At 43.4% G+C, this 19,811-nt stretch overlaps 1 protein-coding gene across 2 annotated transcripts in view; it reads left to right on the top strand.

The window, feature by feature from the left end:
* Nucleotides 1-2,707: 2,707 nt before the first annotated feature.
* The window catches only part of TNRC6C (trinucleotide repeat containing adaptor 6C), a 148,910-nt gene continuing 131,806 nt past the window's right edge, over nt 2,708-19,811 (top strand). The window contains exons 1-2 of one of the 2 annotated variants that reach the window (XM_055388800.2): nt 3,155-6,488; nt 9,418-9,602. The gene's annotated coding sequence lies outside the window, so the exon portion shown is untranslated. Of the gene's footprint in view, nt 3,121-3,154; nt 6,489-9,417; nt 9,603-19,811 lie in introns of those variants that run through there. The other variant, XM_055388798.2, reaches the window with a different exon arrangement.

The following is a 19,811-nucleotide window of genomic DNA, read 5'->3' as shown; positions in this document are numbered from 1 at the left end:
CTTGTTGGGCATGTGGTCATCTATAACTAGAATTTTTTACATTACCTTGTATCCAGCTAAGTCTTCTTCATTTGTCCTCAACTGGTTGACATTTTAATTTAAGAGACACATTTAACATTTAGTCCTCTTAAATGTAATTTTGTTGGTTTTACCCTTTTTTTTTTTTTTTTTTTTTTTGAGACAGAATCTAGCTCTGTCATCCAGACTGGAGTGCATTGGCGCCTTCTCTGCTCACTGCAACCTCTGCCTCCTAGGTTCAAGGGATTCTCCTGCCTCAACCTCCCAGGTAGCTGAGACTACAGGCGCCCGCCACCATGCCTGGCTAATTTTTTGTATTTTTAGTAGAGATGTCACCATGTTAGCCAGCATGGTCTCCATCTCCTGACCTCCTGATCCGTCTGCCTTGGCCTCCCAAAGTGCTGGGATTACAGGCGTGAGCCACCATGCCCAGCCCTATAGATGATCAACTTATGCCTTAGTTATAAGGTGGTGGTGGCAGGGCTGATAACAGGATGACCAACCCGAAATATGAACGTACCCATTTTTACAGTTGTGCCTGGGGTTCCTACTCATACTTTATCAGTTCAAACAACCACTAATAAGTGACACTGCTCTGCAGTCTTAACATTCATGGCCACCATATGCCTCAATGTTTCTGGGTCAACTTTAGTTTCAAACATTATCTCTACTGTCACAGGTCCACATGCCAAACTATGAGTCTAGTTTGGGGTTCAGAACATATCATCTCTATAGTTCTGCCTTTTCTCGGTGCTCAGAGTCTAATATCATTGGAGAAGAGGACGATTTTTGCCTGATTAAACTGAGGGAGGGGGATAAGAAAGGGAACCAAAGACAATGCTAAATAATGTATTTTGGTTCAATTTTCCAAAAAGTGAAGCTCTGCTTATCACAATGATTGGTCCACACTGGTCCACCCAGATACCTGGATTCCTCATTTATGTAGCAGCAGTCTACTTCGTGGGCGCTGCCTATTTTGAAGATGTTATTTTGCACTCCCTTCTGGAGCATGTGATAATACCTCTCTACCTTTGAGAAATACAAAAGATGTAGGTTCTCTGCAGTCGAGAATTAAATGAACGTAAATAAAATGAATAGACAAGGCAGAAGCCTCCATGTCAGCTCCCTCTGCCTTCAGATCCTTCTAAGGGATGTGGGTTCTCGGGAGGGGAAATACACAACACGATACAACAGACATTTGACGACCCTTTAGATGGTGGTTGTGAATCTGACTACCGGAGGGCTTAAAATATGGCAGTAAGAAGAAAGGAGCTCATGGGACCCTGAAGGGAAACGAGAGCGGGGAATTTGTCTCTTTCATCCACAGTCGTTTCAAAGCATGACACTTGCGGTAACAAAATTGCATTGCGAAAGTACTAGTGTGTTATTATCTCCTCTTCAAGACAGGGACACGTAGACAGGGAATGGCCTCTTCCAATACCAACTTACAAGTAGCACTGCTGATCCTCCACTGAACGATGGGGGAAAAGCTAGCCTGTTTCTGCGACCTCGCATGAAAATGGAGAAAACTCTTGGTTTCAAAATCTTCTCCTGGCTTGAACCGAAAGTTAAAAAGGGACTTTTCGAATTGCACATTGCGCCTGACCTTACCTACCACTAATGAATAATGGATATCGAAGAGCCGTGGAATGGAGGATCACGGCGGCGTACGGAGCACCGGGGAGGAATCGTGGGGTGCGTAGGCGCCGGAGCGCCCGGGTTCGGCCCGGACCGAAGGCTTGCGCGGTGAAGGTGTGGTGTCTGTGCTCCGGGGAAAGGGCTGTCTCCCCGGGGGACTGTTTCGCAGCGAGGCTTGTTTTGCTCGCAGCTGGGCGCTCCCTGGGGAGCGACTGAGCGCAAGGGCGGGCCGGGAGGCGCGAGGCGAGCACGATGCTCCAGGGCCCCAAGGACTCGTGTGCGTGTGCGTGTGCAAAGTGGGGCGGTGCAGGGCGTGTGCACGGCACGGGCGGGACGCGCGCCGGTGCGGGCGCCGGGCGCCGCCGGGCGCAATTACAGCATAAAGCCCGGGCGCCGCGGGGCGCTGGCCCGGAGAACCCATCGGACGCGCAGAACCGGGTCGGCACCCCTCCCGCCAGCACCCTAACGCGGAGCCACAGCGCCCAGGGACCGGAGGGCAGGCGGCGGCGGTAAAGGACACCACGCAAGTCTCCACGCAACCCCCCCGAGCAGGGCAACCTCCCAGGACTGGCGCGCGTCCCGGCCACTCGGAGCGCGCACCGCTCGCACCCCGGCGCGCTCCCCGCGCGGTGCAGGGAACCACAGCGCGGGCGGGTATTAAGGGGAAAGGAGGAGGCGTGGCCTGGCCGAGGAGCCAATGGGCCGGGGAGGGGCGCGCGGGGGAGGAGCTCAGGTGCAGAGTGCCGATTGGCCAGTTCGCCCTCCGGTATGCAGATGCGGTGGGAGTCACGTGCCAGGGGCCGGGACGACTTCCTGTTGGAGGCCAACGCGGGGCGGGGAAGGGGGCGCGAGCGCCCCGTCTGGCTGAAGCGGGGGGAGGGGGGTTCTTGTCAGTTAGAGCAACAAGATGGCCGCGGTGGCAGCTCCGCACCTCAGCGCGACGGCCCCGGGAGCCGCAGCCGCCGCCGCCGGCCCCGCCGCCGCGCAGTCTTGAGCGCCGCCCGGGCCGCCCCCTGACAGGGCAGTCCCAGCGCCCGCCGCGCTCCCGCCGCCGTCACCGTCGCAGTCGCCGCGGGCCCGCCCGAGCCGGAGGCGGAGGGAGCGGAGCGGCCCCGCGCCCAGCCGTCCGCAGCTGCCACCGCCGCCGCCGCCGCCTAGGACCCGGGCCGCGCCGGAGCCGCATCCCGCCGGGCGTGAAGAGGAGGACGCGTCGCGGCGTTGCCGGGGCCGGACCTGGACCTGCCGGGACGCGCCGCCGCCCACCCGCCCGCGCCGCCGCCGCCGCAGCCGCCGCCGCCGCCGCCGCCCGCGCCGGGACCTGAGTCCGTGGCGCCGGCGCTGAGCGGGCCCCCGCCACCCGCGCACTCCCGAGGCCCTTGGGCGGTTGTTCGTGTCGCCGCCGCCGCCAGGCCCGCGCCACCGGAGCCCCGCGGAGCCGCCGCCGCCGCCGGGGACGGAGCCCAGGTGAGCGCGGCCGTCCGCCCGCTCCTCGCCGCAGCCGCAACTTTGCCGGGAGGTTCGCGGGCCCTTTGTTCGGCCGAGCCGAGCCGGGGCGGGCGCTGGCCCCTAGCGACCCGCGTGCGGCGCCGGGCCCCGGGCCGGCCGGGTTTGAGGGGAGCGGCGGGAAGCGGCCGGGGCCGGGGCGCGTGTGTGCTAGTGTGAGACAGGGCTGTGCAGACGCCCGGTGTGCATCACAATCAAACGGGAGTGGAATGGAGGGCTGAAGATGGATGTGCCCCCTCCCTTGTAAAACTCATGCAGCGGTGAAATTCGGTCCTTTCCGGGCAGCCCCCCGCAGATTTTGCATTGGTGATGGCAGGCGCGAACCCGCCGTGTTTTGGTGCAGGAACCCGGTGCCGTTGTCTGGGGGAAGAGAAAAACCCGGGGCGTGCTGCGGGTGGGCGGAGAAGGACCCCTGGGCGCTCTGCGGCTCTGAAATCAGGTGGATTTTCTAACGGTGCTGCGGACTGCGGAGTAATGCGTATGAGGAAAACGAGCCGTACAACATCTGTCCTGTTATCAGATAACGTAACCCGAGCGCCTGGTTGCCACCTCTGCTTTAAGCGGTGCCTCCTTTGCACCTTTACCTTGAGGACGAGATTTAATTAATTGATTCGTAGCTATGAAAATGTGCAGATGTGGATGTGGGGGTTCCCTGCCTGTTAACCTGGGGAAGAAATAACTGGCATGCATGTTACACGGAGCTTTGGGGATCTTAGCAAAAATGAAGGCTTGCTGCTTGGATGTTGTGCCGGGAGGTAGGGGAGGAGGAGCCGCTAGATCGTGGCTGCACCTATTGCATTCGAAGGCATTTGACGGTATTGGTGATTCTGCACGTAATTAGTGGAGTTGTCTCAAACCTTTGCCTCCGCCAAATGAAACCTCCATTTGAGTGGTCCGCTCGGTTATTTCTAGGCGTGAACTGCGGATTCTAAACTCAAAATGGTGCTCTGTAGATGTCCAACTTCAGCGTCTTTAAGGAGTTGCAAGTTGGAGCCTTCTGACTGGGTTAATCCATTGTGTAGCCGAGGTTCGGTTTTTCTCGAGTGTCTGGTGTTCACGTTGACGTACTTCGGCCGGTACAAGGTAGCCAATTTATGGTGATCGCTGTGAGAGCCTCGTACGTCCCTGAATGTAATTTGAGCCTGCATAAGGCTTACTTTATGCAAGTGATTTCCTGCAGTTGGAGTTGAATAACTATGCGAATGAGTTGAGACCCTGGAAACCTGGCTTGAGTGATTTCAGAGGACAGTGGTAGCTGGTTTGAAATGTGTAGGGGGTGTTGGCAATGATATTCATAGATTCCAGATTTCCTTCAGTACTGTGTGAAAGAATAAATGATAAAACTTAGCCCCAGGCCAGATGAACTTGGTTAGTAGAGGGCACCTTGAAGAAATTTACATTGTTCCAGAACAACAGAGGTGGCAATGGTCTTTGAACATGTTTCACTGTAGCACCCCTAGGATGCTTTGTTGGGGAAAATAATGCAAAACAGGGTTTTTAAAATGACTAGTTCAGTTGTCGGAATTAATTTTGTGTGTAGAACAAAGTAATGATGTGAACAGTTGTAACTTTATTTACCTATACTGAAAGTTTTTTTTCTACAGAAAGTTTTTAATATTTATTTTCATAAGAATAGACATTCTTGGAAGCTGTTTTTCATACAGATTTCTCATGACCTGACCATAGGCATAGTCAGGCCGTGAGAAATTGATAGCTCAGAAAATGGTAATAGTAAACACACACACACATTCGTTTTTATTATAAGGATCTGATTTTAAAAGCTTGTTTGTAACTCTTCTGTGCTTCTTGTCCAAAACAAAGATCTTGCTGACCTTACCTCGGTTTTACTTTTTTTTTTTTGAGACAGTTTCGTTCTTGTTGCCCAGGCTGGAGTGCAATGGCACGATCTCGGCTCACTGCAACCTCCGCCTCCCGGGTTCAAGCGATTCTCTTGCCTCACCCTCCCGAGTTGCAGGGATTACAGGTGCCCGCCGCCACGCCCGGCTAATTTTTGTATTTTTAGTAGAGACGGGGTTTTGCCATGTTGGCCAGGCTGGTCTCGAACTCCTGACCTCAGGTGATCCGCCTGTCTCGGCCTCCCAAAGTGCTGGGGTTACAGGCGTGAGCCACCACGCTTGGCAGGTTTTACTTTTAAGGTATGAAATTAAATACGGTTGATACTGAGACTGTCATAAGGTTTAATCTTAACAATTTCATTTCGGATTCTGCCATGTAAATATTCTGGTAGTAACCTGGAGTATATGTAAGTGTTGATTTTAGATTTTCGTCCTTCGTGTTTATTGCGGGGGGCGAGGGTGGGTTTCGAGTAGCATATGTCTTAACACTAACATATTATTTCGTAACAGGTTTACATTTATATTTAGTTGGCTTAGGAACTTTGGAGTAAATAGTTGCCTTTAGAATGCTGATTGTGAAGGTAGAGTGGAATGAACTGTTTCGTTTGACATTCAGTGATTAAAAAATAACTAAGTCATACAGAGGATATATGAAACTAAATACAGTATTTTTCATCACCGCTACCGCCACCTTTTTGTTAAACAGCTGGCTTTCCTGAGATACATTTGTGCTTTTCCAAATGCTGTCATCTGGCTTACTTCCAAAACCAAGCCAGAGGAGGGTCAGGGCTGGAGTAGGACAACCTTTCAGGGAGTTTCCAGTTTGGAAAGAAATGGAAGACACAGTTCCTGCAGTGCTGGCTGGGAATGAGTTATTTACATTACCTCTCCAACCCCAATTGAAGGGGATGAGGTCTTGATTGTAACTTAGTCTTGCTTGGCCCAGGAAAGTGATGCTAACTTGACATTTTTTAAAAAAGACTACTGATGAAAGTTAATTGTTTGATTTGAGTATATAGAATATCTTTGGCATCGTAGAAGTTCACCAACAACCTTTTAAGATTGAAAAACCATTTAAAAGACTATGTGGGGGTCTTTTTGGCCTTCCCCAGTAGGAATTGGAGCATTCGATTGCATGCTTATGCTTTGGATGACTGTTTATCTTTCAGTCAGGGTTTATTGTGCAAAGGTGATACTTAAGATTTTATAAGAAAGATCGTTTGGCTGTGAACTCTAGGCTGTCCCGTATACCAAAGTAAAACACATGGGACAATTAAGATTTGGGGATAGAGCAAGCAAAGATTACCACGAGCAACTGAAGCTGGTGGAGAAGGCAGAAGAAATGGAGAGAAGGAGACAGGAACAGATTTATAGACGTCCTTGGAGCTGGCAGAAGGATAGGTTGAGGGAGCAGGAGGCGGAGTCCTGAACAGACTGAGCGTGAAAGGGTCTATATAAGCTGGGAAGAACCAGGTAACTTTATGTTTGTTTTGTTTTTGTTATCTTTCGTTGAACTTGTTTTGGCTTCTTTCTCATAATTTTAAGACATGGGTTTTTACCTTTTCTCCAGCTCTATCTCAGAGGGTCTTCAAATATTTTAGGTGAGAAGTAAGGAAATATTTTGAAGTGTTGGTGACACAGTCTTTGGTCTCTCTTGCATGACAACTGGTCACAGTGAAGGTGACTGGATTTTAGTTACTTTAGATAGTTAACATCTTAATATTTTGTTTGAAGATGTCATTGATTTGAGTAGGGACAGCAAAATGTCAGGTGAGAAGTGGCTCCTATTTTGTGGGGGGTAGATTGTACAGGTTTTCTTGCTTTTACTCAGTCTACGGCTATCCAAATTTATACAAATGAGTTTTTAAATAATTGTGTGGTCACGAGGAGAGCATTCTTTATAAAATGATACACAATGAGCTTTTTTTAAATAGACTTTAATGCAGTGGAGTCCATTTATAAATTTTCAGCTTATACATAACTTTTTAGGAATATAATTACTTAAAAATGTAAAGGTTACTTGTCAGAAATAACTATATAACCTTGTGCAGAAAGCGTATATCTGAAATTGAAACTGAGAAATGTATAATCTTAGCCAGTGAACTTGTTTGAATAACCCGATTAAAATAATGGTACAGTTTCCTATTGTACAGATCGTGCATTTGAAATGTTAATTTATTTAATGAAAAGTAAATTATGTAATTTAAAAAAATCTCCACCTGGGATATATATAACAAGGTTTTACATGTTTAAAACATGCTGAAAATCCATATCGTTTGTTCCATTTTTGGAGTTTTACTAAAAATGAATTCTTTTCTTAGCTTTAGATGTTTTCAGAGAATGAAGAAGCTATTGCAGGAATGGAGAGCTGTTTGTTAAGAATGCATTCCTCCTCTGTAGCCCTCAAAAGACTATAGAGCTGTGTGCAGAGCTAGACAATCTGGGCATCCAGCCATAAAACATCACTGCTGTAGCACAGATAGTTGTTCGCACTCTCCTGAGCCCTCTGTGGCTGCAAACCACAACAGAAGGAATGGTCTTGGGAAAGCAACGCTCACTGTTATTTTGAACTCTTAATATTCTCTGTGTCTCTCTGAGTTCCAGCTATGCATTGGAACTTTGGTTTTCTAAAATATAGTAGTGATTAAGGATGAGCAATAATATAGCTTCTTAAGTATATGCCTCTTGTAAGCCAGTGGATTTAAATGTTTGCTCTAGGAAATAAGGAGTGTCTAGGAAATAAGAGTTGTCTGTCCCACCATCTTCCTCTTTATTTGCCTCTTTGTTGCAATACTTCTTTTCTGTTGGAGAACCACTGCCGTAAGACCCATATGATCACTGGGCCACACACAGTGCACATGGCCCAAAGAGTCATCTGGAATCTTCCAGATATTTTGTGGGATGGATTGGTCTAATTTGGCCCAGTTTCCACTTTCTCATGAACCTTTTTGGCAGAACAAATTTTTAATTTTTTTGCACAGAAATGAAGAAGAGTGTGACTGGCATCTATTTGTATAAATCCAAATGGTTTACTCTGAAGACCCTCTCTGTTTTTCTTCTTCAGACCATTTTAGAAATTAATACTCTGTTGTATCTTTATAACATCCTTCTCTGAAGGATTGAACTACAAACCTATAGTATCACAGTGTCAAGTCGAATTATTCTCAGCAGTTGGATAACTCTTGTCTGTGGTTGAGTCCTTTGCTAATGTGCAGACTGTCTTTTGACGTGGCTAATACCAGATGCAAGTTGGTGCCCAGCTTGCATTGGGAATTATGGTTATTGGGAATATGTGCTTTGTTTGATTCATTTTATGTGTGCCTTCTAGCTTATTAAGAATAAGATCTCTCACAGCTAAAATCAAGTGCTTGGTTTGAGCCTGGCAAAGATATTGTTTACTTTTTTATTCCCAAAGATCATTTCTTTTTAATTACTCTTTTAGGAAGCAGGGAAAATCTCAGTGAAAATAGCAACTGGGAATTAAACTAAGATCTGAAACTGGGAAATGGCAACGCAGGCACAGGTGTCACCTTTCCAACTGTTGTTGAGATGATGTGGACAACGGTTATTCAGAAATTACAGTGGGGAGGAGGGAGATGCACAAGTATTTTTTCTCATACTCCATATGAAATATGAAGTGCAGAGTGAGGGGCCCAGCGTGTAGGGAGGGAATTTAATAGGCTTTGTTCTTCAGGGGGCTATGGCTGATGTCTTAAACAAGGTCTTTTTTGGTAGGGAGGCACAGTAAGGGAAGAAGGTGATGGATTTGTGGGAACAAGTACATTTGAGTCACTGAGGACAATTGGGAATTGTGAAGTGGGAGTGGACAAGGTTAGAAAGCATCCTTAGGTAACCAGATCTCCATTTAAAACTAATCTGAGCATTTACGACGTGATTATGTGCCAAGGACATGAGTTTATCTTATTTAATCCTCACAACACTCCTGTGAAGTGGTTGCTTTTAACATTCCCATTTTACAGATGAGCAAAGGGAGTAATTTCCACAAGATCCTATAGCTTATAGGAGATGAAGCCAGAATTTAAACTCAGTACACTTCAAAGCCCTCACATATGGAAGAAGCTTGGATTATTTTAATAGCTTCTTAATTAGTCTCTTCCTCTGTTCTGTGTCCTGCTATCCAGCTGCCAATATTAACTGACTGCCTTCTGAGCACTTTGTGTGTATGATCTCATTCATTTCTCCTCAGCAGCTTATAAGTTAGGAGCTGTGATTATATTCACTTTATACATGGAAGCTGAAGCTGATGGAAGTTGAATAATTTGCCCCAAATCAGAGCCTTAATAAATGTGTCTAGGTTCTTGGAAGCCAGAGCTTGAGCTCTTTATCATTCCGCTGTGCTGCCTTCTGAAGCCTGAGCCTGATTACATCATTCCTTCCACAGAACCTTTATGCCTTCCTTGTGCAGCGGCCACAGGGGAAGGACATCAACTTCTTCCTGCCCTCCTGGAGCTGTCTTACTAGCATAGTGAGAGAAATGGGCACCAAACAAGTTGTTAAAAAAAGAGAGAAAGCAATACATGTGAAGAACGCCACATACACATATTAAAAAGTTGACAAAAACCTAAGGTAATATATCATTATATAGCTGTATACTGTATCTCCTCTCTTAAGGACGCATGTCAAAATTTTGGATGCTCTGAGAACTCCAGCAGTGAAAGAAATATGTTTACCTTTATTGGCCCAGTATTTCCCAAACTTATGTGGCCATTGAACATTGTTTTCCCTTCATACCACTTTTTAGTTCAGTGGGACTGACTTTAACAAATTCAGAAAGGAAGAGTGCCTGGTCATCCCCAGAGAGGGCCTGTGGGCTGGAGTGGTTAGGCAAGACTTCACTTGAAATGAGTTCTGAAAGGCTGGCAAAGCTTGGTTGGATGAAAGGGATATTCTACAAGGAGACGAATGGGCAAGCCATGTTTGGGAATATTTTGTAAAGCGCGTAACATAATGGCTGAGACATAGTAGGGACGGGATATAGTTATTGACTAGATGAGTGCAGAGGCCTAGCTGTCAATGGAGGTTCTGTGTTGGCAGTAAGGTTTAGAAGGGGCTCTATCAGGTGGAACCTCTAGTTGTTGGCTCCTTAGGAACCGTTGGTGGCTGTTGGTGGGCATGACATGAATCAGGTGTTGGATTAGAATCTTCCTTGAGCAGAGATATGGTGTTAAAACTGGCTGTTGTAGCTGTCTGTGCAAGGTGATGCCTACATACTGGTAGGGTCAAACTGAAAAGATGTTACAAAGAATCAGCAGGATAAAATAATACAAAATGATTGACGTGGGTTGTTGGAAAGAATGAGTTCTAAGAGGCATAGGGTACTTACTGCTCTTCCTAGAATCTGCCACAGAGGCTTTAAATTAATGAAGCTAATATTAAGATATTTGGTTAAATACACATAGTACATTCTTTTTAGATGCTGGTGGGGAAAGATGACACACAAGATAGTAGTTTTAGGCGAGTTTCTTGTATGAGGTTGTGTTCTGCAGTAGAGATTTGACTCACAGCATAAATCCAAGTATGTAATGAGCCATGTAATAATAGGGGTCTGCTGTTAATTATGGTGAATACTCTCAATGAAATCAGATTTTCTTAGTGCCATACCCATAAAAAAATTCTTGACCTAGATCTTATATAACAGTCCCAGGTATATAGTCAATTTTATGCATATGGAATGTTGACAGGAAAGAAGAGAAAACAAAAATCTTTAATGTTTCAAGGAAACATAAGATCAAATTATTACATAAATAGAATAGCATCATTAGTAATTGTGTTGAAGTTACTAGAATTTTTAAATTTTAGGTAAACTTAAGAGATTCCTTAAACTTAAGGAATAATAGATTCTTTTTTACTCCTGTAGAGTGGGGAAACTTTAAAACAGATAAAAGTATTTTTTGTTTTACCAGTCAGGTGATGAATGAGGATCTTAGCCACTGTTGGGCTTTTGTGTATATGTAGTGTTGCATTTAATTGAGCATTGTTATTTATTCTTTTCTATCAACTTTAGACTTTAAATTTCAGCTCATTTCCTTGCAGATTAATGCTTTGCAAAAAAAAACTTCATTATCATGATAATTTCTTAAGATTTGAGTTACTTATTAGCAGGGATAATAACATGTTCATCTTTGTAATCCCTACATCGTCTATAGTATTTTGAAGATATTTAGATAACAATCATCTGTTTCTTCAGAGATATTGCTTCCACAAGTCATGCGGGGGAGAGAGAAGATTGATAATTGAACATGTTTCTTCGGTTTTTAATCTTTTAGAATAACGATCAACTGTGTTTTCAACTAGTAAGCCTGGTACGTGGGGCTGTATCTGCAAATTTGAGGGGAATTGGGAAGCTGACAGATGAGGAACAGTCATCATAGGGGCTCCCTGCACTACTGTTTTCTGTAGGGTACCTGAAGGAGTGGCCAGTTCCTTTTCCTGAGGCCTCTGGGCACTGCCAATAAGTGCCACTGACCCAATCATGAAAAAACAATGTGTGATGCTTCTCATGCATAACAAAATTGTAGGTATGATAGATCAATTACAAGGTAATTCCTGGCTTGTCTTTCACAGATTTGATGATGGTCTTTAGATACTAGCCCATTGGAAAAATGAGTGTTATGACTAATGAGATTATTCTGGCCAAGCCAGAATGTCTGGTTAGCATTATTCTGGATAGACTTATATCCCGCCCTCCTTTAGGGAAAACTCTCTGGAAATAAGAGGATTTTTAAAAAGAGATTGTCAGTATTCTTTTTCTTGAAATCAATTTATGTTTACTCATAATTTCAGTACTCCTTTAAAGGTTACTTATAAAAATTTGAGATGTAGTTATTATTCTTATTATTCTTATTCTTATTCTTATTTTGAGACAGAGCCTCGCTCTGTTGCCCAGGCTGGAGTGCTGTGGCACGGTCTCAGCTACTGCAACCTCTGCCTCCCAGGTTCAAGCGATTCTCCTCCCTCAGCCTCCTGAGTAGCCGGGATTACAGGTGCCTGCCACCACGCCCAGCTAATGTTTTGTATTTTTAGCACAGATGGGGTTTCACCATGTTGGCCAGGCTGGTCTCAAACTCCTGACCTCGTGATTCGCCCACCTCGGCCTCCCAAAGCACTGGGATTACAGGCGTCAGCCACCACGCCTGGCTGAGATGTAGTGGGTTGTTGTTGTTGTTTGAGACGTAGTCTTGTTCTGTCGCCCAGACTAGAGTGCGGTAGCGTGATCTCAGCTCACTGCAACCTCCGCCTCCCGGGTTCAAGCGACTCTTCTGCCTCAGCCTCCCAAGTAACTGGGACTACAGGCGCCCGCTACCACACCCAGCTAATTTTTGTATTTTTAGTAGAGACAGGGTTTCACCATGTTGGCCAGGATGGTCTCTTATCTCCTGACCTCAGGTGATCCGCCCACCTCGGCGTCCCAAAGTGCTGGGATTACAGGCATGAGCCACTGTGCCCGGCCCGAGATGTAGTTATTTAAATAGCTTATGCACCTGCCTGTTTAGCCTTGGATGGCAGAATTTTGATTAGGTAGATCTTAAGTCTTCAGAAAATGGTTTATTCTCTTTAACTTGTGATTTTCCAACTAAATCTTAAATTAGTGAACGTGAGTTTAAAAATTCAGCCTTTAGGAACACTCACAAAAGTTCTCATTAGTTTCTCTTACTTTTTATTTGTCTTTCCCACAACCTTTCCCCCCTGTTTTTCCACTTGCCCTCCTGAAACTGCACTTCAGAGTTGGGAGTAGAGAGAGACCTGGTCTGAGGCAACAGGGTGAACACAGCGTTCTTTCATTCTATGTACTGTTGTGACGCTAAGCCTGTTAGTGTTGAGATACCAGCCCACAGCTGGTGAAAGGATTCCAGACTTCATACTGGCAGTTTATTGAGTGCCTACCATGTGCCAAGTACAGAGCACTTAATATGTTATTTCATTTATTCTCCTTAATAAGAGGAGAACACTGAGGCACTCTGAAGAAGCCAGGTCACCTAATTCCATTGGCTGTGCTCCTCACCGCTCTATTGCACTACCTCATTCAGACTGACTGAGGTAGTATAATTTCCATTATCTTTAATAAATTTTTTTTTTTTGAGGCGGAGTCTCGCTGTCACCAGGCTGGAGTGCAGTGGCGCAATCTCGGCTCACTGCAACCTCTGCAGCCTGGGTTCAAGCGATTCTCCTGCCTTAGCCTCCCAAGTATCTGGGATTACAGGTGCCCGCCACCATGCCCAGCTAATTTTTGTATTTTTAGTAGAGACTGGGTTTCACCATGTTGGCCAGGGTGGTCTCGAATTCCTGATCTCAGGTGATCCACCTGCCTCAGCCTCCCAAAGTGCTGGGATTACAGGCGTGAGTCACCACGCCCGGCAATTTCCATTATCTTTAAAAATCTGAGAGATCTTTGGGACCTCAAATTTGATCTGTGGCATCTGACCTATTAAGAGAAAACTAACGTTTATGTGTTTATAAGAATCGTTATTTATACTTGAAAAGCCTGATGTTCTTTTCTCTCTGATTTCTAACTCTGGCATCTAGAATGCAGTGTAGGCAGGAGTGTGCCTGGGAGACAAGCAGAGATCTCACGGATTCCTTTATTTTTCCTGCCATAGCAACAAATTTTCCTTGGAGCACTATTTGAAAATTAACATTACTGAAAAAATTAAGCCCACTTAAAGGGACTCTAGTTTTTATCTAAATTATAAAAGGTGAGAAGACAGTTCTGAAAAAAAAGGTGTCACCTTGAAACTAGAATGTTTTAGTTAATGGGGTAAGCTAGAAGTAAGCTGCCTTTGATAACTCATGTAAGAGCAGCATATGAATGGATGATAACTGTCTTTCTTCCATTTAATTCAGCTACTTCCTATTCAATCTCAAATGTCAGTTGGAAAGCAATTTCCCTCACTTGACCCATTTTTCTTCTGCATTATATCTTTCTTCTGGTTCTTCAACACAAAAAGTTTGAAGGAATGGAGTGTTGTAAACCCTTAAAGACTTGTAAGCAGATTCAGACACCTGGTTTGGGATAAGCGTATTTCATTATTTGGCTTTCCAGTTGGAAGGATAACAGTTTTACTTCTTTACATTTTGTTTTGTTTCTTGGTTCTTTTTGAGATAGGTTCTCGCTCTGTTGCCCAGGCTGGAGTGCAGTGGTACAGTCACAGCTCATCGCAGCCTCAACCTCTCAGGCTCAAGCAGTCCTCCCACTTCAGCTTCCAAAGTAGCTGGGACCACAGGCATGCACTATCATGCCTGGCTAATTTTTAAAATTGTTTTTGTAAAGACAGGGTCTTCCTATGTTGCTGGGATTGCAAGTGTGAGCGACCTCACCTGGCTGCTGCTTTACTTTGATATCACAATTTTCAGGAGAGATATATGTTAAATGACTGAGACTGGTATAGAGTCATATGGGTATAGACCAAGCTTGCCCAACCTGCAGCCCGGGATAGCTTTGAATGCGGCCCAAAACAAATTAATAAACTTTCTTAAAATACTATGAGATTTGTGTGTGTGTGTGTTTGTGTGTATGTGTGTGTTTAAGCTCATCAGTTATTAATGTTAGTGTATTTTATGTGTGGCCCAAGACAATTCTTCTTCTTCCAATGTGGCCCAGGGAAGTCAAAAGATTGGACACCCCTGGTATAGATAAAAGCAGGTAATTGGCCTAGCCTGGGCGACACAGCAAGACCCTTGTCTTTTAAAACATGAAAAAATTAGCTGAGCATGGTGGCACATACCTGTAGTCCTAGCTACTCAGGAGGCTGAGGTGGGAGGATCACTTGAGCTGTGGAGTTCAAGGTTACCGTGAGCTACGATCCTGCCACTACACTTTGGCATGGGTGATAGACCTTGTCTCAAAAAAAAAAAAAAAGAAAAGAAAAAAGTAGGTGGGGGGTATAAAATTCTTGTTTTAGTAACACGGGCAATTTAAAGATGTTATAATTTTAGTAAAGATATGTGAAATAAGCCTCACATATCCATATTGTAAAATGTCTATCTGAGACCCAAGTCTCTGGAATTTGTTATCTAAATTAATCTATTAGTGGTATCATTAACACATGCATTAGTTACAGGTGTCTTGTAATAACATTTATTTCACACCTTGGGTGATAAAGTGCTTGAATTGGTTTCTGTCTTTGCCAGATCAAATTCTAAATTTCCTAAAATAGCTAACATCAAACCAGTCTCCTTTATGAACCCTTCTCTGACTTCTCTCATGATAAACTTTCTCTTCTCTATTCACTCCTTTGGTCATCTCATTCAGTCCTGTGACATTAAATACCACATATACACTGAAGACACCAACCTAGACTGCTCCCCAGACTCAATATTTGCATATCCAGTTGCCTGTTCCACATCTCAATGGCTTTTTAATGGGCATTTCCACTGAACAGATCCAGAACTGCACCCCTGTTCTTGCCCCAAAATAACCTCAGGAGGTTATTTTGTCTTCACTGATGAATTCTGTCAAACATAGAACTAATATCGAGCCTTCACAAACATTTCCAGAGATTAAAATCTGCTCTGCTTGCATTCCTTCTCACTCACTGAAAAGCACTGCCATCCTTCCAGTTGCTCCACTCAAAAACTTTGGAGTCCCCATTGACTTCTCTCGTTCACTCCGTGTATGTCCATCAGAAATTAAGTAAGAGATTTCTGAATAACCCATAGGTTAAAGAAGAGCTCACAAGGGAAAATTAGAAGATATTTTTAAGTGAGTTAAAAAAAAAAAGAACATGTCAAAATTGACATGATGCAACTAAACTGTACTAGGAGAGAAATGTATAGCTTTAAATGTATTAAATATGTATTAGAAAAGGAGAAAGATCACAGATCAGTCACTTAAGCTTCTACCTTCTGAATCTAGAGAGAACAAACTAAACCAATGGCAAACAAACAAAAAAAAAGTAGAGATTGGAGTGGAAACCAAAGAAATAGAAACATAAAAACAATAGAGAAGATCAGTAAAATCAGAAGCTGGATAATTGCAAAGATCAACAAAATTGACAAACCCATAGCTAGACTGACCAAGAGAAAACTAGAGGAGACACAAGTTACTAAAATCAAGAATGAAAGAGAGGGCCAGGCGCGGTGGCACACTCCTGAAATCCCATCACTTTGGAAGGCCGAGGTGGGAGGATCACCTGAAGTCAGGAGTTCAAGACCAGCCTGGCCAACATGGTGAAACCCCATCTCTACAAAAATACAAAAATTAGCTGGGCATGATGGCAGGTACCTGTAATCCCAGCTACTCTGGCGGCTGAGGCAGGAGAATCACTTGAACTTGGGAGGCGGAGGTTGCAGTGAGCCCAGATGGCGCCACTGCACTCCAGCCTGGAAGACAGAGCAAGACTCTGTCTCAAAAAAAAAAAAAAAAAAAAAAAAGAATGAAAGAGGGGACATGACTGCTGATTTTATAGCGATTGAGGTAGGTACCATAAACAACTTTATACCAACAAAAGATGATTTAGATGAAAGTACAAATTCCTAGGAATAGACAAATTAACAAAAATTGATGCAGGAAAAATGGAAAATTTGAATGGACATATAGCAAGAAATTGGATTAGTAATTTAAAATCTTCTCACAAAGAAAATCCAGGTTATTTTGTCTTCACTGGTGAATTCTGTCAAACATAGAACTAATCCCAAGCCTTCACAAACATTTCCAGAAATTAAAAGAGGAAGGTACATTTACCAGCTGATCCAGTGAGGGCAATGTTACCACGATGCCAGAGCCAATAACATCATAAATAATAATATCATAAATTATTTATTTATTTTTTGAGACGGAGTCTCGCACTCTCTCTCAGGCTGGAGTGCAATGGCACGATCTCGGCTCACCACAACCTCCGCCTCCCAGGTTCAAGCGATTCTCCTGCCTCAGCCTCCCGCGTATCTGGGATTACAGGCGCCTGCCATGACACCCAGCTAAATTTTTGTATTTTTAGTAAAGACGGGGTTTCACTATGTTGGCCAGGCTGGTTTTGAACTCCTGACTTCAGGTGATCTGCCCGTCTTGACTCCTAAAGTGCTGGGATTACAGGCGTGAGCCACTACGCCTGGGCAATACACCATATTAATAGATGAAGAACAAAACCACATGATCATCTCAATAAATGCAGAAAAAGCATTTGACAAAATCTAACATTCTTTCATGAGAGAAACTTTCAGCAAATTAGGTATAAAAGAGAGCTGCTTCAACTTGATAAAAAGCACATATATGAAAAACCATACAAAACACAGTAATATTATACGGAAGAGTGAATGACGGAATGCTTTCTCTCCAAAACTGGGAAAAAAAGAATATCAGTTCAATTCTATTCAGCACTGATCTAGAGCTTCTAGCCTATGTAGTCAGGTAAGGGAAAGTAATAAAAGGCACCTGGATTAGAAAGGAAGCGGTGAAACCGTCCTTATCCACAGATGACATAACCCTGTGTATAGAAAATCCTTAGGAATCCACAAGAAAGGTTACTTGAACTAGTAAATAAGTTTAGTAAGGTCACAGCTTACAAGACCGGTGTTTGAAAATCATTTGTGTTTCTTGATGCTAGCAGTAAACAATTTGAAAGTGAAATTAAGAAAACTCATTCACTATAACATCAAAAGCAACTAAATCCTGGGGAATAAATTTACAAAAGAAGTGAAGATGTTTACACCGAAACTGCAAAAACATTGCTGAGAGAAATTAAAGAGGATCCCAATAATTGGAGAGACATTTGTGTTGATGGATGGGAAAACACAATATTGTTAATCTGGCACTCTACCTAGATTGATCTGTAGATTTGATGCATCTCTATCAAAATCCCAGAAGGCTTTTTTGTTGTTGTTGTTGTTGTTTGTAAATTGACAGGCCAGTTCTAAAATTTATGCAGAAATGCAAAAAGACCTGGAGAGAGGGAGGGAGGGAGGGGGAGGGGGGAGAGAGAGAGAAAGAAAGAAAAAAAAAGAATGGAGGTAAAACAGAACATGAAAAGATAAAACAGGCTGAAGGAAAATATTTGCAAATCATAAAGCTAGTAAGGGACTTGTATTCAGAATATATAAAGAGCTCTCATAACTTAATAATAAGACAAAGTACCCAATTTTAAAATGGGCGAAGGATTTCAATACACATGTCACCAAAAAAGATATACAAATAGCTGATAAACACATGAGATTTCTTGCTATGTGTCCATTCAGATTTTCCATTTTTCCTGCATTGATTTTGTTAATTTGTCTATTCCTAGGAATTTGTACTTTCATCTAAATCATCTTTTGTTGGCATAAAGTTGTTTATGGTACCTACCTTAATTCCTGTAAAATCAGCAGTCATGTCCCCTCTTTCATTACCGCCCCCCCCCACCCCCCGCCCCAAAAAAAAAGTAAGAGGGAGAGATGGAGTCTTGCTGTGTTGCCCAGGCTGCCCTTGAACTCCTGGGCTTGAGAGATCCTCCCACCTTAACCTCAACCTCAAGAGTAGCTGGGACTGCAGGCACGTGCCACTGCACCCTGCTTGTGTATGTTTTTGGTTCATTTCGTTTTGGGTTTATATTACCATTGTTATTCAATGTTATGTGTAGTCAGGGTGATAATAGATTAGCAACAACAGTGCTATTAACAGGTATTATGTCTTCTTTCTCTGCTGTGTTTCCAAGAACAAATCTTAACTCATTGAGTCTGTTCAAAATTCGCAGTTCTGTAGAGTTTACCGAGGAGAAAACAGAGACCTGAAGAGGCAGTGTGACTTGCCCAAGATCAGATAGTCCTGGGTTCAAACCTAGGTTTTGCAGAAAACTAATTCCATGCCTTTTGCCATAGGTAAACGAGCAAGGGAAAAAACAATTTGCAAAACAAATTTGTAAACAAACACCTTTAAAATGTATCTTTCTAGTAATCAAAGAAAGAAATTAAATAAGCCAGATTAAAAAAGAAACATTCAGTTGAGAAAACTTAAATATGATACTGAGGAGGATGAGAAAAGAAATTTCTTTAAGTCTCATGTATGGGGGGAAAAAAATTCTTCCATGCATCTTTTGCTGGTGGCCGTGAAAACAGGTGTAAATACCTTCAGGTGGTGAAAATAATAATGTACATCAAAAGAATCAAATACGTTATTACCTTGGGAGGTTATTTTTTTAGCATCTGTATTAAGGTTTTTTTCTGATATACATTAAACTGCACATATTTAAAGTATAACATTCAATAAATGTTGATATACATATATATCTGTGAAACTACAGCCACAGTCAAGATAATGAGCATATCCACTGAGGTTGAATGTTGAAATGTGCTGGTGGGAGGGCAGATGCAGTGTGCTGGAGGGAGAAAGAAGCCAAATTGTTAAAACTGGGCAACTGGTGGAAAGATGGTGGTGGAGGGAATGGGGAGACCTCCCTTATAGTTTTGCCTATAAAGGCAGCTACACATAGCAGTTTTAAAAATATTTGTCATTCATGTAGGAAGGTAATCATTTCTTAAATATTATTTAATCAAACCTTTTTCTTTTTTGGGTAAAATCTGGTCTTTTGAAAATATGAAATAGCATTGTGATTATGAGACTTTGGGACATCATGTAAGAGTAAAGGTTCAACAACAAAAGTGGAAACTAATTTACAGTTGCCATCTTTTACTCTTGCCACATAAGACTTGAATAAAAAGTACCATGATATACTTTTATCATTACTTTATAAAGTAAAGGACTTTCTCATGCAAAGAAGTGGAAAGGATACCATCTTATAGGAGAATCCTATAAATTGAATAAATGCATCTTTATGAAAAATGTAGGTCGTCTTTATTTTTCTCATTCCA

This window comes from Gorilla gorilla, chromosome 4, assembly GCF_029281585.2.
Source record: "Gorilla gorilla gorilla isolate KB3781 chromosome 4, NHGRI_mGorGor1-v2.1_pri, whole genome shotgun sequence".
NCBI classification, from domain to species: Eukaryota; Metazoa; Chordata; class Mammalia; order Primates; family Hominidae; genus Gorilla; species Gorilla gorilla.
Note: the sequence above shows the minus strand (reverse complement) of the source record. Positions and strands in the feature narration are given on the sequence as shown.